Raw genomic sequence first — 16244 nt, 5'->3', positions numbered from 1 at the left:
TGTTAAATACTTCCTCGGGGGTTAGCCTTGACTACTCCCTTCCTTTATTCCTGCCCGCCGTGCCCAGTATATGATCTGTGTATGTCTATGTATGTCTGTCTGTGTTTACAGATCTTTAACTCTTAGGCAGTATTTCTTTGTAGAGCTGCAGACCTGTGTACCTTGTGGACATGAGTGGTCTGTGTGTCTCTGGGCATTTTTTTTGTTATCTTTATTAACTTGAGTATTTCTTATTTACATTTCAATTGTTATTCCCTTTCCCAGTTTCCGGGCCAACATCCCCCTAGCCCCTCCCCCTCCCCTTCTATATTGGTGTTCCCCTCCCCATCCTCCCCCCATTACCGCTCTCCCCCCAACAATCACGTTCACTGGGGGTTCAGTCTTGGCAGGACCAAGGGCTTCCCCTTCCACTGGTGCTCTTACTAGGCTATTCATTGCTACCTATGAGGTTGGAGCCCAGGGTCAGTCCATGTATAGTCTTTGGGTGGTTTCTTAGTCCCTGGAAGCTCTGGTTGGTTGGCATTGTTGTTCATATGGGGTCTCGAGCCCCTTCAAGCTCTTCCAGTCCTTTCTCTGATTCCTTCAACAGGGGTCCCGTTCTCAGTTCAGTGGTTTGCTGCTGGCATTCGCCTATGTATTTGCTGTATTCTGGCTGTGTCTCTCAGGAGAGATCTACATCCAGTTCCTGTCGGCCTGTACTTCTTTGCTTCATCCATCTTGTCTAATTGGGTGGCTGTATATGTGGGACAGGCTCTGAATGGGTGTTCCTTCTGTCTCTGTTCTAAACTTTGCCTCCCTATTCCCTGCCAAGGGTATTCTTGCCCCCCTTTTAACTTTTCACTCCGAAGCATTCACATTTTGATCATCCCTCTTGAGTTTCATGTGTTCTGTGCATCTAGGGCAATTCAAGCATTTGGGCTAATATCCACTTATCAATGAGTGCATACCATGTGTGTTTTTCTGTGATTGGGTTACCTCACTTAGGATGATATTTTCCAGTTCCATCCATTTGCCTATTTAATTTCAGTATGCTTGAAAAGGAAATAACCTTTACATTTGTAACCCACCTTTCTCCTTGTTTTTCTCTTTCTTCGTGAAGGATTCTAATAACCAACCAAGTACCTGTTTGCTGAGATAGGAACTAATTTCCTAATTTCCATCCTTTAGTCTCACAGTGAGTCAAAAGTCAAATTTATGGTGCAGGGTAGATTTTGATGCCTACCATGTAGGATGCCCTGGATTCTATTCTCAACATCACACATAGAAAATACTGCTCATTTAACCACCTTCCTAATGATTGATGTTATGTTTTGGGTTTTTTTTCAGATCATTCTTTCCCCAACAGCTCTGTTATAATGTTATTCTAACTCAACTGGGTTATATTTTACCTTGTTTGTCTTTGCTTTTCCCAAGAACATTCTCTTCAGGGTAGCACTCCACTCTGGAGAAAAAAGAAAGTCTTGTTACAACATGTTTGTGGCTTTCTGTTGATCTCCAGAGCTCAGCAGTTGCTGATTCAATCACCCATACCTATCTAATTGTAACTGTCCTGGCAGGAACAGATATGTTCTGAAAGGCTGTATAGCTCCCTCCAGCTATTGGATTATTGATTAAAAGAAAAGCCATAGAGAAATTGGAATTTGGGCTGGAGAGATGGCTCAGCAATTCAAAACATTGCTGCTTTTCCAGAGGACCAAAATTAATTCCCAGAACCTACATGGTGTCTCACAACTGTCTGTAATTTCAGTTCCAAGGCATCTGATGCATGGTTCTGGCCCCCATGTGTACCGAACAACCACAAGATGCAAAGGCATATGAGGAAAAGCTATCTATACACATAAACATTTTAAATGTATAAGACATTGAAATTTATATAAGAATCTCGCTTGGGAGAAGGAAAAGTTTGAGGCCTACCTAGTCAGAACTTATCTCCCAGGAAGAAGTGTCATAAAATTCTGAAAATCGTTAGGTCATCTTTCAGGAGAGACTTCTAATCTCTTCGAGATAATAATGGGTCAGTCAATGATGAACGAGACACCTTGATCAGGTCTGCTTACATGTGCAGAGCTCGTGCCTTTTTATGTAAACCTAACCCTGGTGTCAGAACCCACTGTGTGACTGGGGTTGGAAGTAGATAACAGAACTGATTTGATTCTCTTTCTGAGTGATCACACTGGATAAATCTGCCTTTCACTACTGCTTGTCCAATTGAGACCAAGTGACTGAGAGCTTGTTGCGCTGCCAAGACCAAGTTTCTGATCCTGCCAATTCCTATAACATATCTTTGTTCTTAACTCCTTATACCTTGCACATCAAGTACCACCCATTAGGGGGTCCTTCCATGAGGTTTAGGCTTAAATAAGTAAAACCAAGAATGCATAATTACACAGCTCTTGCAAGGTATGGCCTTGAACATCATTCTTGCCTCTAGTCCAGTCTCTTCTGGAAGTGTCTGACAAGTTGTCTGAGTTCTGTGAAATCTCTTTCCTAAGACAAGTTTCTTCTCTGGAAACACTAGTCTTCAGAATGTTCCTTCCTCTAGTAAGAGATAGTTAGGGGGGAAAAATCTTTCTTGAGGCCCATTATTTTAACAGGGAAGGACATGTCTATTTAGAATAGGTTTGGTCCTGCCTGGGGGATTGTTTTCCCACTCTCTATACTAAAGTGAAAATATGCCTCTGACTGAAAAAAAATTATAAACAGAATACAAACAGAAACCAAAGGTCAAACAAATCCAGGTATTATCATGTTAGCATATAAACCAATTCTCTATAAAATCTTGACTTAAGTTACTTTTAGAAGGGCTAATACACAGGAATAAATATTTTAAAAGTTAAATTACTTATTTATAGGTGTACTCTTTAAGACATTATATTACTTAGGGTTACTGTTGATATGATAAACACTGTGGCCAACGCAACATGGGGAGGAAAGAGTTTGTTCAGTTTCTGCTTCCACATCACAGCTCATCACCAGAGGAAGTCAGGACAGGAAATTAACCAGGGCAGGCACCTGAAGGCAGGAGTTAGTGGAGAAGTCACAGAGACAGCTTTGGTCCTCCTGGCTTGCTCAGCCTGCTTTCTTGTAGAACCCAAAACCACCAGCCCAGATGTGATAAGCTAATCACCATCAATCGCTAATTAAAGGAATGCCCTACAGGCTTGCTCACAGTCCTATCTTAATTTCTTAATTATATTTAATTAATATCTTAATTTCTTAATTTCTTAATTGAGGCTCCCTCCTTTCTGATTACTTTGGCTTATGTCAAACAAATACCAGTGTCTGACACCTTTTAGTTGTCACAACTTGGAGTATACAGTGTTAAGGCATTTCGAGTTATTTTTGCATAAAGAGAATAATCATGATACAATTAGAAATGCACAAATACGAACCTAGAAAAGAAACTGATGACACTTTGGGTTTGAAAAATACCAGTTTGAGAAGGTATTTTCCTAAACCCTTAAAAGATACATAATGCAATAGGGATATAAATGCATGCAACATATAAAAAAGGCAGCAACTCCTAGTATTACACAGAAGATCTTCCGTATTATTGCTAGCATCATTGTCGCAGCCTCCGCCGTCATCTTCTTCTTCTTCTTCTTCTTCTTCTTCTTCTTCTTCTTCTTCTTCTTCTTCTTCTTCTTCATCATCATCAATTAGCTCAGTTTCTACATTTGAAGTAGAACTTGGAATCTTTGGCTCGTTAGAACAATATGTTTATAGCAGAATAAATTTAAATTTTTAGACATTTAAGCTGGATGTGGTAGCCTCACCTTTAATCCCAGCACTTGAGAGGCAGAAGCAAGTGAATGTTTTTTAATTCAAAGCTAGCCTGGTGTACAAATCAAGTGCCAGTCTAGCCAATGTTACACAGTGATGCCTTGTTTCCAAAAAAAAAAAAAAAGAAAGAAAAAAGAAAAATTTATGATATTTAGCAAATATAGGGAGCAGTACTAGTAGCCCTAAAAATAATTTTCTCATATACAAATGATTATCATACATATAACAAAATAATTATTTTCTTTTAATAAATATTTATAGATCAGAGAACCAAATAGCAGGATCTAAATGGTATCTAAATGGTACTATATAAAATTAGCTAAAATGTCAAAAGAATTTTACTGTCCCTTATACTTTTATATAAGATATAGCATTATATATTTTGAATAAAATACATTACTTACTTATATATTAACTTACATATACTAACTCAACAAACCTTTGTATAATATTTAAATCTTAGACATACATATATACACATGTATAGTCACAGAAACATTGAGCATTAAACGTACTAAAAATGACATTAAAACAGTTATGTACAAAATGGTTCTCTAGGAGGCTTGAATATAATCAATCATAAATGAACCTTAACTTTATGAATACAGTTATCTAAGAAACCAATATTCTGATACGTCAATAGAAAACAAAAAATTACTTTTTAATTAACATTTTTATTAAAATGATAAATAATTGTCCTAGTAAGACATAAAATCCTGAGAGTTTTAAAAATGTCTATACATACTAAGTTAAATATTAAAAGAAATAGCTTAATATTATTTACAGCAAAAACATTATCTTTTAGCATTTATGAAAATAGAAAATTCAGCACTTGTCAGCACTGACAAAATGTGTGCATATTTAATATAGATGAGCTTAGTAATTATGTAAAATCACTTCTACATACAGAACAATCCTAAAATTAACTTTCTATACACATCTTAAATTTACCCAGCAAAAAAATGTTAAAGATTTTTTCTCAGCATTAAAAAAAGGCACATTATAATGACTTAATCACCTCTAATTTTTTTAAAATACTAGAACACTATTTTTTCCTTGATTTCAGTTCCCAGAATTACCATTTGAAATGACTACACTCAAATTCAAGCCAAGAAGATCCAAAGTAACCTGACTCGTTCAAAATCCTGGACAAACTATGTCTCTTCAGTCTCAAAATCTGTAATTATCTGTTTTCATTGCTGCATTTTAGGCAATTTTAAAAGGAAATGAGAAATGACTCATGTTTTAGTACAGTCAACAGTCATTCCCCTGTAGGATGATGTCACAGGTGAGGCAGGTACAGGATAGAAGGAGGCCTGTCATTGGAGGAGAAGGAAGGATGGGTGGGAGAGAAGTTTGAAGGAAGAGGAGGAGACTAGGGGAGAGAAGAGGAGACAGGGAGGAGGAGAGGGGCTGAGAAGCCATGGCAGGACAAGATGGCTAGTGATGTTAAGATTCTGCTCTGTGTATTTACAGGTTGTTATTAATGTTCTCAAGGGATGGATAGTACCGGGCATTGTATGTTTAAGTGGGCAATTATATCTTACCAATTGGATCTAAGATTATTGTGTTGTGTGTACTTTTATGTGAGGGTTTGAGTGTAGGAAAGTATGCAGCTGGGATGTGTTTCTGCCAAGATAATCTAGCAGATATCTGGGCATCGCCGTACAGAGCTAGCGAGGTAAAAGACACTGTTACTCTTTATTATTTTTATATTTTTACAACAACATTCCCCAAACACATATTCATGCACAGGGATACACATATGCGGGGACATACTGCAAACACAATACACATACACTCATGCACACAGAGAGGAAGACAGACAGACAGACAGACATAGAAACAGAGACAGAGAAAGAGAGAAAGACAGAACATTTTACTGCAAAATGATTTAAAATGAAACTGACAGAGGTTTAGTTTGCGACTCAGTTATTTTCAGGAACTCTAAAAGCAGATTATATTTTGTCACATACTACTTCGGGCACGTTGAAATTTATAACAGTAGTTATCTAGAATTCTCCCTAGAAGCACAGGATATTTTCCATGGTTTCACAAATCATGCTTGACATATTGTCAAGACACTTGTTTCTCCATCGTAAAAGACTCAACAATGGCTTAAGCCCCCCAATGGCTCAAGGAGCCCCAAAAGACCAATAAGTTTCAGGTTTCCCATCTTATGGAAGGTGCCCAAATAGTTCAACAGAACTGTAAATTTGTCCAAAAATACTTCAGCATCAGCAAAGCCAATTATATTGTACAAATGAGGCAATCATCTAAATAGTTCAGTGGAAGCAAAACAGGTTAGAACTTTGAAAGACAAATCCAGTAACCAAGTAGTAAGTAGTCTTGAAACAAATCAGAAAGGACAAAAAACAGGTCAAAGTTGTGTGTGTCTATGGGGCAGGGGAGGGTAAAGGTGTCAGTCAAAACCTGCGATGTACTGATGAAGGGGAAACTTACTAAAGTTTGACTATCTCAAGAGTCCACACTAAAGTCCAAATGCTCATTTCATTGTTTTATCAAATAGAGGCAAACATAAGGTGGTGTAAGCAGAAGTAGGAAGATAAGGAAAAGTTCCTGGAATAACGTGAAGCTGGCAACTGTGTGGAGCCATTCTTGTTTGCTCTTCACTTAAGGTCAACTTCCTGGGAGTGGCTGAAACCCAAAATGCATCTTCTATCCCATCAGGTTTGTCAAAGCTAGTACAGGAGTTGTTTAGAGTCAGACTCTTGGCTCTGACTGCTGAAGCAAGCCAGGTGTAGCCACCATCCTTAATAGTCTAATTGAAGAGTCAAATAGAGAAAATAAGAAAAAAAAAGAAATGTATTCAATGTAGTCAAATTGGGAACAGGAACAGAGGTCCAGTGTGTAGGATGATGTCATTGTACAGGTGAAGGCAGGTACAAGATAGAACGAGGCCTGAAATTGGACAAGAATGAAGGATGGGCAGGAGAAAAGTTTTAGAGAGGGGTGGAGACTGGAACGAGAGAGAGAGAGAGAGAGAGAGAGAGAGAGAGAGAGAGAGAGAGAGAGAGAGAAGCAACAGAGAGAACATGGAAGCAGATGTTAAGATTCTTCTCTCACATTTACAGATTGTTATGAATATTCTTCAGGGATGGATGAGTACGGGTCTTTGTATGTCTAGATGAGCAAATTATATAATTATCAATTGGATCAGAAGTTATTGTGTTGTGTGTTCTTTCATGTGGTGATTTAAATTCAAGAGAGTGGGTAGTGGCTAGATACTCTGGCCCACCACAAAATTGGGATGTGTATGTCTGGCATGGTGGCAACCTGCCTTGGGAACTAGACAAGTAGAGATTGTTGCCAGGCCCAGAGAGCAGCCATTGGCAGTGTGATGATATAAGATAGAACAGAGGAAGTGAGACACTTTGCTGACTGAGATGAAGACATCTACCAGATATCTTAGGGCACTACAGTGTTGGATCTAGTGTGGAATAAAAGACAGCATTTTTTTATAATTTTACAGCAACACCAGTGACCCTCCAAATTCATATTTGGAGTCCTGACACAAGATCTGGGTTTACTTAAAGTACAAATGAGATGTATGATTGATTATATAATCTTGTTTGTGGGGCGGCCCTACTCATCAGCATCTTAGCTCCATTCTTTCCTCCAAGGTGGTCATCCTATCTATATGAACTCTCCTTCCAGGAGCCAAGGTTCCCTTTCTAGCTGGTACTCAGCTTCAACCTTCTTATTCTCTGAACCTGAGCTTTTTGGAGAAATCTCAGTTTCACCAGTCTCCTTAGCAAAGAGAGGGCCACAAATGATGATACTGGAGAAATCAGGGTCCCGTCTTGGAATTCTTTTTTTAATAATTTTATTTTTTGGATATTTTATGCATTTACATTTCAAATGTTATCCCTTTTCTCCCCTCTCCCATACCCCCTCCCACCCACCAACCCCAGTTTCTATGAGGATGTTCCCACTCCTGCCCACCCACTCCAAGGTCAACACCCTCACATTCCCCTACATTGGGGAAATGAGTCTTCACAGGTCCAAGGGCTTTTTCTACCATTGATGCCAGACAATGCCATCCTCTGCCACATATGTGGCTGGAGTCATGGGTCCCTCCATGTGTACTCATTGGTTGGTGGTTTAAACCCTGGAAGCTCTGGTGGGGTTTGGTTGGTTGATATTATTGTTCTTCCTATGGGGTTGTAAACCCCTTCAGTTCCTTCAGTCCTTTCTCTAGCTCCTCTATTGGGATCCCCTTGTTCAGTTCAATGGTTAGCTGCAGCTATCCTCATCTGTATCAGCAGGGCTCTGGCAGAACCTCTCAGGAGACACCCATATCTGGCTCCTGTCAGCAAGTGCTTCTTGGCATCAGCAAGAGTGATTGAGTTTGGTGGCTGCATATAAGATGGGTCCCCAGGTGGGGCACTCACTGATAAGTGGATATTAACCCAAAAGCTTAGAATAACTAAGAAAAAAATTCACAGATCATATAAGACCCAAGAAGAAGGAAGCCCAAAATGTGGATGTTTCATTTCTTCCTAGAAGGAAGAACAAAATACTCACAGGAAGAAATACAGGGACAAAGAGTGGAGCAGGGACTGAAGAAAAGGCCATCCCTCTCAGAGTTCTAAGTCTTTCTAAAAATTTAGAATGTTGTCAAAGACAAGGTTTAGGACAAATTAAGAGTTTAAAAGAAAAGCCACAGGGCGGGCCTGCAGTCAATCTCAACAAGAATCTGGAAAGGAAAACACAAAAAAGAAAGGGAAGGCCGTGCTGTTTGAGTTAAGATAGCATGAAGTCAGCCATATGATGGGCAAGCAGCCTCATGGCAGGGAGGGAAACATTATAAAAAGAATGAAGTCAACCAGAGAAAGGAGCCAACATCTTAAAGAAAAAGAAGGAGGAAAAGATCTATTTTGATGGACAGACAAAACAGCTTTGTGGTGGCTCATAGGAACTATAATAGAGGTGAGAATTCTGGGAATACATCACCCCATGTATGGGCTAATTATTCCTCCTATCTCTTCAGCATGACATAAAGTTAACCGACCTTCCCAAGGATTGACTTGGAAGGGATGAGATGTCATGTCTCCACCCAGAAGAGATACATTCCATTTTTTTTTGTCCAGGACGAAGCAATTTGTCCTTAATGAGCCTTCAGTGATATTGTAACAGTGTCTGTTTAGAATATCTTCATTCCTGACCAAACAGTTACATGAAGCTCCCTTCTTCTCGGGGCTGTTGGCCACTGGCAGAAATAGGGGTGGGGTTCAGACTGTGAATACCTATGGATTAACTTCCAGGATCATTTTCAGTGAGACAGTTCAACTCTATTCATGGTGGAAAAGCACTATGTAGATTGTGAGGAGTGGGTAGGGATTTCCAAAGTAGGTGAACAGTATTGACTAGGACAGTGTCCTGGGAATGTTTCATTTACCCGAAGAAGAATCCCAAGGACCTGCCAGGTAGGTTCTTTATAGGGAGAGTGGAAGTTGAACCTGTAATCTGACCACAAGCTACATTACTTTCCCCCAGGGGTTTTCTTGGGTTACAGGCATGCAAGGCTGATTGGTCACAACACAGTATCTAATTATCATAGGACAGAAATGGCAGAGAGGGTCTTACTGATGAATCATGTAGCTCTTGCAGGAAGCTCTGGATAGGGTCATCCTCTAGATAAGGTCAAGCATCTACAGTTAGAGACACTCTCCAAATAAAAGAGGAAACCCAACTGAAAAAGAGAGTTCTTCATTTTGCACTGAGCTCACAGAGCTTATCTGGTCATGGTGGATTACAACTTTTATAGCAGGATTTTCCAACACTGTTACATCACATCCCTGAAATTGTTCTTGGTCTAATTTCATCCCTTAGATTGATTAAATATTCCTACTGTGAACATCCATGCCATCATCATATTGTCCCTCAAATTAAATTTACACTCTAGTTCTAGTTTAATGCTTATTTTCCTACTAAACTTCAAGCTTCACAGAGTCAAGAGTTGCTGTTTATTTTTGCTAGATGATAACATTTGAACTAGTGTCAGTTTTCATAAACTTGTTACTTTAATGAAAGATAACTATGAAGTGAATAGAGTAAATGATCCTACCACTAGGAAAATGCGTATCACATAGAGTTCTTTGTGACACAGTGTCTTAGATGTAATTAAGAAATGGGCATGATAGATGTCATTTAATTTTTCATCTTTCTGATACTTTAAGAAAAATTAAGCCCAGTGTAGTGCCAAGGATCTTTAATCAGAAAGCGGAAAAATGCAGAACTCCTTGATTTCTAAGTCAGCCTTGTCTATATAGTGAGTTCCAAGCCAGAAAGTGATATAGAATGAGACCCTGTTTCAAAAGAGAAAGAGAGAGAGAGAAAGAGAGAGAGAGAGAGAGAGAGAGAGAGAGAGAGAGAGAGAGAGAGAAGAAGGAAGAGGGAGAGAGAGGTGTTATCACTGAATATGACTTTCTTGTGTTGCTCCAGGTATTAACAATGGAAATAACTCCAAAAGTCAGCAAGAGTCAATGACAGCTCCTTCTTCCACTGTTATGAATCCCACAAGAAGAACAAAGTACATAAATGTAGCGCATATGCAGAGGGCCTAGGTCAGTCAGTTGCAAGTTCCCTGATTTTTGGTTCAGTCTCTGAACCCCTATGAGCCCAGTTACATGATTCTGTGGGTGGTGTCCTTTACCCCTCTGGCTCCTACAATCTGTCTTCCTCCTCTTCTGCAGGATTTCCCAACCTTTTCTTAATGTTTGGCTGTGGGTCTCTGCATCTGTTTCTATCAGTTGCTAGATGAAGTCTCTCTGATAACAATCGGGCTAGGTACCAATCTATGACTATGGCAGAATATCATTAGAAACCATTTCATTGACTTGTTTGTTTGTTTGTTTGGCTTGGTTTGGTTTGGTTGATTTGTTTTGGTTTGGCTTGGTTTTGCCAGTGATATTTGGTTCTTTTTTAGGTCTTTGGGCTATCCAGCTTCTGATTCCTAGTCTTTCAAGCAGCATCATGGATGGGCTTCTTCCCAAGACATGATTCTCAAAATGGACTAGTCATTGATTGCCCACTTCTGCACCGCCTTTACCACAGCACATGTTAAAGGCAGGACAAAGTGTAAGTTATAGGTTTTGTGGCTGGGTTGGTGTCCTACTCCCTCCCCTGGAAGTCTTGCCTAGTTACAGAGAGATGGCCAGTTCAGGCTCCATATCTCCAGTTGCTAGGAGTCTTAGTGAGTACCACTCTCATAGATTCCTGGAACTTTCTAATTCATGCCCAGGATGCCCCCTGATTCCTGTTGTCTTTCCCAGTACTCTGTCTCTCTATCGTCTCCCAACCTGATCCCTCCTGTTCCCAGCCCCTGCTCGACCTATGATGTCTATTCAAGATTAAATAAACAAATTAATAACCCCTAAGAAGACAGAAGCAGTCATTAGAAGTCTTTCGACCAGTAAAAAAGCCCAAGGCCAGTCAGTTTTAGTGCAGGATGCCACCAGATTTTCAAAGAAGAACTTAATTTCTTATTTTTGTGTTTATGTTGGTGTGTCGTGGGTGTACCTGTGCACAGCAGGCCACCAGGGGACTGATGTTGTGGAGTTGGCTTTTGCCTTCCTTCTTTACCAGGGGTTCAGAATTAATACTCAATAACACACTTGTGTGGCAAGCTCCTTACTCACTGAGCCCTCGATTTTTCATTTAAAGAAAAGTGAGGTGCCTACTTAGTATGCCAGTCTCATAAAAAATGTTGAAAATTTTCAAATCTTTTCCCATATTTTTTGTAGAAGTTTCTGAAACATATTTTTCCTGATATATCAGGAAAATATCAGATAGATAGATAGATAGATAGATAGATAGATAGATAGATAGATAGATAGATAGATATAGATAGCAGTCTACAAGTAACAGGCAAAGTTTGTAGACATTCAACCAGTGTCAAGGGGCCATGTATAAGAACCTATATTTGGATTTTAGTTGCTTTTCGAAGGGCTAGCACAAATGATGCCATCATGATTATGACAATTTCTCTCCTCTCTGAATGATTTTGCCTGAAGACATCACTGATTGCTTACAGTTTGTCTGACACTTTATTATTTGTCCTTGGTTACTTTCATCCCAGCAGGTTCCCTATGATACTTCCAGATGATTGCTGGACTCCCTAGTTGTCCATCCCATGGATAATGATAAAGAAAATTCATCAAGAAAGAAAAAGGAACATTATTCTAGAGGGCAGAAATGGGCTACAGAGCTAGGTCAGGCCCAAGATTCAAAAGACATAGGCTACTGTTGCCCTGCTAATTAATGTCAAAGTTATCATTGTCCAGACAGCCTTCTATGGCTCAGCACAATATGGAGGACCCTTTAATTGGCAGGACTTCCTTTTATGTAAGGAGTTTAAAAACCACACACTTACCTCTACCTGTAGAATGTCACACAGCCTTGGTTAAGATTACAGGTTCAACTGACTTTCTCCTGATAAGAATCTGTTCATCGAGCACCTGAGATTTCTGAAATGCTTCACCATGCTAATCAGGCATTTTGGTACTATAAGCCTTTGGCCAATGACCTTTACCCATCCTGGATATTCTGACCCCCATTTCCATAATCGTATAAGCCTTGAATCACCACAAGTAAAGTTGATCTGCCTTCCCATAGCTGTTCCAACTGTGTCTTTATTATTGTAAGTACTTGCAGGGCTTCTAAATTCCCTGTCTGTCCCCTCTGCTCCCTTTCCCTCAAAAGACTAAAATTGGCCAATGTTCCCCAGGTGGCAAGGAGAATCACAGGTCCCAGGCCTTTCTCTCACATGCCTTGTTCAGTTCTAGGATTGGAAGGGGTTACCATTCTTATCTGCTAGTTGGCTTCCTTTCTACATAAATCATGATGCTCATGATGCCAGACCCTCACCTCAGCCCAAGAAAAAAAAAAGAAATGTTTATTAAGTGTATCCTAAGAAGAGACGGCTTAGCATTAACTGCAGAACTGCCTGTTGCATAGGACAATGGGCTTTAGAGTTCTTCAGTTGGGAGAACTGCTTTTGCAGTTAGTGTGAGTGCAGTTTTCCAGTATGTAATTCATTCCATATGAATGAGGACTATCTGAATACCCACTATATAATTCTGGGAGGTCTGCATGAGCTTCTGTATTGTATAATCTTTAAGGACCACATAAACATTCCTCTGGTTGCTCAGTGTTTAGCCTTGGTCAAAGAACTCGATTACAGAGTGTCAGACTGTAGCACTGTGAAGTAATAGTATATCATGAACCTTTGGCAGTTTGGAATTCCTCAACAATATTTGTGAAAATTATACTGTGATGAACAGCTTTGTTTTCTGATTTCTTACTAATGGCTTCCTTACTAATGGCTTTCCCACCACAATAGTTGCATTATGGATTTGGGGTGGGTTTTTTTTTTCTCATTTCATTTATTTGTAGGAGAGGCCATCCAGGTCATGGTGCTCATGGAGGCTAAAAGATATTTTGGAGTAATTGGGTCTGTCCTACCCAGTAGGTTCAATGGATCAAACTCACATCAACAGACCTATCAGAAAGACCCTTAAGCAACTGATCCACCTCATTAGTTCCTGATTATAGATGCTGTTGGACATTTAAAGTCCTACTCAAGCCAACTAGGAGACAAATGTTGTTAAAAGAGATAGCTTCATTTGAGCCAAGACTTGGTGAAGACTGGGTAAAAAGCATCCCAGAAAAGTACTTATGTTTTTCAAAAGAGGACTGTTCTCATTGGGAGATGAAGAGTAGAGGGAAAACCAATGAAGGAGTTGGTGGAAAAGACCCAGACTCAGCAGAATTCTTTATCTTCAGACATGGTCATTGACTGGCAATCTGTACGGTTTAGACTTATTCCATCATTTCCTTGAAAAGTAGCTTCAGGCCCCACCAGCTATGTCCCTGTAAACACACTAATTTTGAAAATGAAACACATTGATGGATGAAAGAAGGTGGAAGGGTGCTGCAAACACTCTTCATACAACATAGAAACAATATGAAACAGATAATTCGAGATTAGACATGACACAGGCATGCTGGAAGGAAGGAGATAGTACCAGGAAACTGTTGTGTTTTGCATGTAGAGGTCCATCAAGGTAAGGTTATTTCCTTTCTCCTGGTAAAGTATGGCTATTTTAGAAGTCTGTTTTTACTTCCCTTTTCCTTATTTTTTAAAATCTGCTCTGCTAAAGATCTCAATTAGTTCTAAATGTCATCAATCACTACAAATACAATTGTTGATTTGTATTCAAATATACAAAATGTCATATGTGAGACAGCCTTACTTAACCACATACACAGTGAGTTAATGCAAGGATTTCAGCTCAAACCAAAATTTAAGTTCTGATTCTTTAAAATCTTTTGACAAAACTATTGACAAACATAAAATATTAAAATCTTGTCCTTTAAAGTTAGCCATTTTTAAATGTTATTAAATGTAGATCAATATTCTAAGGAAGTTGAGAATATTTATATAAGCATTGGAAGGACTTTGACTGGAAATATTCAAGCTAATTATACATAAACCTCAGACACTTATAAGATCCATTCTTTGTAAGCCTTCTGTAAGTGGAAAATGTATGTTACTCATCAAAGGTTTTAATATAATCCTTATAGTAATATAGCATGATGTTATTCAAGAATCAGAAATCATATATATGCTCCTATAAATGTTCCTTAAGTATTTTTGTTTTCTTTTTCAAAATATTGGTTTGAGATAAAGAAAAGAAAGAAAAAACATAGACTTTTTGAGTTTCTCATATTTCCAATAGCAATCTTGTCAGGAGTTATAGTTCATGTCTAAATTTAGTGTGTAGTCTCTAGGGTAGCTTTGTAAATGAGTAACTAATAACTACATAAACTTAGGCTTACACTCTAAACAAATTATGGATATCATTTATAGATGCAACAATTCCTCGATAGTGTAAGAGACCTGATATATGAAAAGTCAAAGGTTTCATTTCTTCTAGTTCTTTTTAACCTAATGATGTTTAACAACGTGGTAATTTTTGTCATATAAAGATTTATGTATATTTATATGCATATATATCTGTGAACCATAAAAAAGTTCAAAATTTCATTGGCATTTCTATTATGCTGGTTGTGCCAGAAAATTACTTGTATGATTTTATATACTGTGTATTCAGCATATCATAAAATATTTTCTCTTACAAATATATAAACGTAACAATTGAGACTAATGAATAGAGATTCCAAATATAGCATCACCTAATATTATCTTCTGTGAACAATATTGGCTTTAATGTTAAAAATTTTAAAATAGCCTTCTGGTTTGCTGCCCTCACAGAGAGCTGAAACCTAGTCCCGAGGAGCAATTTCAGGCCCGAGACGAGAGATAAGACCAACTTTTCTGCTCCAAGTGACCTGCCTGGGGGACTCAGGACACACAAAGGCAAAAATCCTCTGGGACCGGACACTTGAAGTTTCTAGCTGGTGCCCAAACCTCCCTGATACCCACCCACAGCTCCCTGTTCCCAAACCCCTTGGGGGAGAGAGCTCATCGCCCAGACAGGTGGGTACTCCTGAGACTGCAGGGCAGGAGAGACCACCAGTATTGCCCACCCTTGCCCACATCTCTGGCCCAAGAGGAAACAGTATAGGGCCTCTGGGAACAGGAAGATAGGAGCACTCAATGCTACAGTACAGACACCACCCAGATCTGAAGGCACCTGGTCAAACAGCTCCCTGCACCCAAATACCGTTGGAGGGAGAGCTAGACCTTCAGAAGGGCAGACACACCTGGGAAGGCAGAGGAGACTACTCTCTGCCCACATTTTTGACTCTAAAGGAAAATGCCTAGTACCATCTAAGGCCTCTGTGCACAGGGTCCCGAGAGAAGGGGGGGCTGGCCCTTCTGCTTGCTGCCCTCATGGAGACCTGAAACCCTGCTCTAAGGAGCGACTTCACGTCTGAGACCAGAGGTAAGACCAACTTTTCTGCTCCAAGTGACCTGCCTGGTGGACTCAGGACACACGCCCACAGAAACACCTGAAGACCAGTAAACAGGAAAGCCTACACGCCTGAAAGCAGAACACTCTGTTCCCATAACTGACTGAAAGAGAACAGGAAAACAGGTCTACAGCACTCCTGACACTTAGGCCTATAGGATAGTCTAACCACTGTTAGAAATAGCAGAACAAGGTAACACCAGAGAAAACCTGATGGCGAGAGGCAAGTGCAGGGACCCAAGCAACAGAATCCAAGACTACATGGCATCATCGGAGCCCAATTCTACCACCAAAGCAAACACTGAATATCCAAACACACCAGAAAAGCAAGATCTAGATTTTTTTCATTGTAAAAAAAAACTTTATTCCTAAGTTTTAATTGTTAAAAAGTATTTTTGGAGCCAAGGATGCTCTTTAAAGGAGTTATTTTTTCCAAGAGCCAAGACAAAGAAGCCAGGTTAATGACCTAATTCTATTAAGTAAACTTGTCCAAAGTAT

The 16244-nt window shown here is 39.4% G+C and overlaps 1 protein-coding gene and 1 long non-coding RNA gene across 1 annotated transcript in view; one reads left to right on the top strand and one right to left on the bottom strand.

The window, feature by feature from the left end:
- Positions 1–16244, bottom strand: part of Erich1 (glutamate-rich 1) — a gene marked incomplete at its 5' end in the record, with an annotated part of 52793804 nt that overhangs the window by 43461651 nt on the left and 9315909 nt on the right.
- Positions 1–16244, top strand: part of LOC148000536 (uncharacterized) — a 42642-nt gene that overhangs the window by 18110 nt on the left and 8288 nt on the right. The window contains exons 2-3 of the long non-coding RNA XR_015639856.1: positions 10736–10887; positions 15086–15719. This is a non-coding gene — a long non-coding RNA (uncharacterized LOC148000536). The remainder of the gene's footprint in view (positions 1–10735; positions 10888–15085; positions 15720–16244) is intronic.

This window comes from Rattus norvegicus, chromosome 16 (assembly GCF_021556685.1).
Source record: "Rattus norvegicus strain SHRSP/BbbUtx chromosome 16, alternate assembly SHRSP_T2T, whole genome shotgun sequence".
NCBI lineage: Eukaryota > Metazoa > Chordata > Mammalia > Rodentia > Muridae > Rattus > Rattus norvegicus.
The sequence above is the reverse complement of the archived record's forward strand: the minus strand, read 5'-3'. Positions and strand labels throughout refer to the sequence as shown.